Here is a 4,895-nt window from a genome sequence, read left to right as displayed (position 1 = left end):
TCAGTATGTGATGACATGCAGCTCAACATCTCCTTTTCATCTTCATCAGGTAATGCTGTGGGTATGCTGATTTAGTGCCTGCTACGACAATGGAGTGGATGAGGGCTAATAAACAGAAGCTCAATCCAGACAAGACTGAGATGCTGTTAGTGAGTGGTTTTTCTGACTGGATAGAGGGAATTCAACCTGTTCTGGATGGAGTTGCACTCCCCTTGAAGGAACAAGTTTGTAGCTTGAAGGTTCTCGTGGATCCATCTCTCACTTGAGGCTCAGGTGGCAATTCACTCTATGTGGGGCTACCCTTGAAGACTGTTCAGAAGCTGCAGCTTGGGCAAAATGCAGCTGCCATATTAATAATTGGGACCAGAAGGTCTGAGCACATAAGAGCAATTCTGGCTCTCTTGCATTGGCTCCCTGTATGTTTCTGAGTCCGATTCAAGGTGCTGGTTTTAACCTATAAGTGGTTCAGATCTGCAATACCTGACAGAATGTCTCTCCCAACCTGAACTTGTCAGGACACTACGATCAACATCTGGGGCCTTTCTCTGAGTTCCTTCTCAGTGGTGGCTCCCCAACTATGGAACAAGCTCCCCGCTGAGGCGCACCTGGTACCAACACTGCCATGTTTTCTGTGCCAGGTTAAGATTGCCCTCTATTACCAGGCATTTAATGGCATATGATGGGGCATTTATGCCAGACATCTAAATAAGTCTAATATTTTACTGAAACTGTTTTTAGCTGTCTAAATTGTTAATTTTGTATGCTTAAATTTTTATGCTGTATTTTGTGTGGTATTTTTATGCTGCATTTTATTACTTAAATTGTTGTAATCTGACCAGAGAGCTTCAGTATGGAAATGAAATAACAACAACAACAACAACATTCCAGAGAAAACAGCTAGTACAGAAGCACTCTGAAAGCACAACATGGCTAGCCTTTGCAAGATGTGCTGTAAATGGTCCTCCCCTCCCCACCCCACCCCACCCCAGCAGAGAGACAAAGCAGCTCTTTTATTTTAAAATATTTTTATTGTTTTCCAAACAACATTAAACAACATTTCCAGGAACAATATTAAAAGGAGACAAAACACAGCAGCAATTGACAAATGTTCATATCAGCACAATTATTATGCAATGGTTTTAAGTTCATATTAGGTCTGGGTTTTCTTATAATTCCATTGATCCATGTGTATTTGGTGGTTTCATATTATTTTCTGTTTTCTCCCCATATGTAATTATGTAAGTTACATAGTGATCAGCAGGCACTAATCAAAATGTGAGTTCTTTGTTCTATACATCAAAGATTGAACATAATGCACTTTTAGTTTCTAATACAAATAATGATTGATTATTTTACTCCATTGTGCATAAATAAACCTTTGTCCAGAGCTATTTAAAATAAATTTTAGTAACTGTTTATAACCACTATATGTGGAAATACGATCCCACTTCCTTATTATTTTGCCAGCACATTGGTGATGCAGTATTGCAAATGCAACTGAGGCCTTAGCTAGACCTAAGGTTTATCCCGAGATTGGCCCTGGGGTTGTTCCTGCCTGCTCCCGGGATCTCCTGTGTGTCATCTGCATGAACAGGGATGACCCCGGGACGATCCTGGGATAAACCTTAGGTCTAGCTAAGTCCTGAGTATTATTGGTGTCAAATCTCACCTGTGAATCATTTTCATTGCATTTTCCTGGTTTTTTTTTTATGATACTGATTTAAATAACTTTTGATACCAAATTTCCCACTAGTGATTTGTCACAATATTTCCCCCTATATTCTTTCCCCATATCTTTCCCATACTTCCAATAGTTTGCCTATTGATGCTTCCACTAAAATGTCATAAACTTTTGAGACCATTCTTTTGTTATCAGTTATGGGCTGGAGAATCAAGTTTACAAATTTTGTCAGTAGACTGATTACTTGGCTCTTTACTGGTAACACTTGATGGAGCTGCAATACAAATTGCTTCAATCTCTCCCAGTTTTTGTTTTATTTTTCCTTTCTTCTTTGGTTTACATGTTTATACCAGAGAGACCAATCAGCTCTGGTATAAACATGTGGGGGAGTTATGGAAAATGGAAAGGATTACATAAGATTTGGGAGGTGGGTGGCAAGCAAACAAAGTATATTGGCATGAAGGAGGCTAGACTTCAACATAGGCTGGATTTGTTTCTTGGCAGTTAAAAACAGTAAAGGCAGGAAAATTCAGCTTCAATCACAGGTTAAGGAGCTCAGGTACTCCACATCTGAAGTCAAAGCTGCTAGCAATTTTGGCTATGACAATAAGAAAACATTGCAACATTAATATAATTTTCACAACAGCTCCCCACCACCACCACCACACACACTACCTTTGCTTGAAACATGCTGGTAAACTTCCCCAGCCTTTCCCCCTTTCCTTTTCTATAAAGACTGGCCAAGCATATTCATCGTGATCTGCAGATCACACAGTGCAAAAAATGCAGCCTCTTACCGAATATGGAGGCAGTGACTGCAAATATTTATTTATGCAGAGTGATATGAACAAAAAAGACAGGTCCCTGCTCCAAGCATTTTATAATCTAAATTTTGCCAGGGACAAAACAGAAAGGTGATGGGTGTGTGTGTGTGTGTGTGTGAGAGAGAGAGAGAGAGAGAGAGAACACAAACATAGGAAGCTGTCCTACAAGAGGACAAATTGTTTTATCTGTGTGGCCTGTTGTCTGCTCTGACTGAAAGTGGGTCCCCTTCTTCAGTTACATGATCCTTTTAACTGGAGATGCCATGGATTGAACCATCTAAAACAGGGGCTCTACCATAGAAACAAAGGAACCTCAAAGTTCATCTAGTCCAACCCTTTGCTGTTGCAAGAAACCCACTGCCTCAAACACCCATATAGATTGTCATCCCAGCCTGTGCTTTAAAATCTCTAAGGAAGAGTCCCTGCTGTTCAAGGCAGTCTTCTCCATGGGCCAAAGTTTAAAAGCATGACGAAAGTGTTCTGAATGATTACTTGAAACCCCATTTATTGTAATCTGAACCCACTGGAGCAGCAGTATTCCATCTCTACTACACTCCACTGAGCTATGGCAACACTACGGTAACAAGGTCACACAGAACGAATGTGGGGGGAAACAATTGCATGTACTTATGTTTTGTTTTGTCTGGAGGGCCAAAGATTGAGGTAAAATTGGAAGGGAGAAGGAGATGGCTTCTTAAAGATGTTCTGAGAGGCAGCATCAGGCACAGCCAGAAGCATTTAAGACAGCAGGAGACTTTCAGACAGCTGAGGGTGGGAGGAAGAGTACATGAACTATCAAAATATTAATCAGTTTTGCAGCATTGCAATCTTTTTTAAAGCTTTTTTGCAGAAGGGTTGGTCATAGTTATTCACATTTTACAGTTGATGGAATGAGTTTAAGAGAGAATCATTTGCTCACTAAGGGCAAAGGGGTGAGATTTCCAAGTGGGATTCAATCCTGGTATATTTCTTTTAGACATTGGCCTAATCTACAGCAAGTAGGATAGAGCACTATGAAAGCGGTATGAATGCAGCATGTGTCAATGGGCCCCAACAGTTGTCAGTGCACTTTAATACTACTACAAAGCAGTAGTATGGCTCCTGCCTCTTTTATACCACTTCCATAGTGTGATATCCTGCTTGGTGTAGATTAGGCCATTATTTTGAGCATGGCAGAGTGACATTACTTTGCTTAGAACACATGTGCAAATTAATTTAACAGCCCCACTTGACATGACAGGAACTGGGCCTGAGGCATCCCCGGCTCAAATGAGTGAAATTGACAATATATTCCCTTCCTGATCCACATGAAGAAGGAGGAAGTTCTTGCTACAATCTAAAAAAATACAGGTTGTGTTCAAATTTGAACAGAAGTGTTTGGAAGTGTTTTCCACCAAGAAACGGATGCTGATTAGCATTATTATTATTATTATTATTATTTATTTATTTATTTATATAGCACCATCAATATACATGGTGCTGTACAGAGTAAAACAGTAAATAGCAAGACCCTGCCGCATAGGCTTACATTCTAATAAAAACATAATAAAACAATAAGGAGGGGAAGAGAATGCAAACAGGCACAGGGTAGGGTAAACAGGCACTGGGTAGGGTAAAACTAACAGTATAAAGTCAGAACAAAATCAAAATTTAAAAGCTTTAGGAAAAAGAAAAGTTTTTAGCTGAGCTTTAAAAGCTGCGGTTGAACTTGTAGTTCTCAAATGTTCTGGAAGAGCGTTCCAGGCATAAGGGGCAGCAGAAGAAAATGGACGAAGCTGAGCAAGGGAAGTAGAGACCCTTGGGCAGGCGAGAAACATGGCATCAGAGGAGCGAAGAGTACGAGCGGGGCAATAGCGTGAGATGAGAGAGGAGAGATAGGAAGGAGCTAGACCGTGAAAAGCATTGTAGGTCAACAGGAGAAGTTTATATTGGATTCTGAAGTGAATTGAAAGCCAATGAAGAGATTTCAGAAGTGGAGTTACATGGTCAGAGCGGCAAGCCAAGAAGATGATCTTAGCAGCAGAGTGGTGAACAGAAACCAACGGACTGATGTGAGAAGAAGGAAGGCCAGTGAGAAGAAGGTTGCAGTAGTCCAACCAAGAAATAACCAATGCATGAACAAGAGTCTTGGCAGAAGAAACAGACAAAAATGATCGAATCCTGGCAATATTATACAGGAAAAAATGACAGGATTTAGCTACTGCCTCAATATGAGGAATAAAGGAGAGCGAGGAATCAAATATAAAGCCAAGACTACGAGCTTCCTTGACTGGAGCAAGTGTAACATCATTGACAGTAAGAGAGAATGATAGATGAGGAAAAGGTTTAGGAGGAAAAACAAGCAATTCAGTCTTTGCCATATTAAGTTTCAAACGACGATGAAGCAACCA

Source organism: Elgaria multicarinata, chromosome 11, assembly GCF_023053635.1.
Source record: "Elgaria multicarinata webbii isolate HBS135686 ecotype San Diego chromosome 11, rElgMul1.1.pri, whole genome shotgun sequence".
NCBI lineage: Eukaryota > Metazoa > Chordata > Lepidosauria > Squamata > Anguidae > Elgaria > Elgaria multicarinata.
This window is presented reverse-complemented; position numbering follows the sequence as displayed.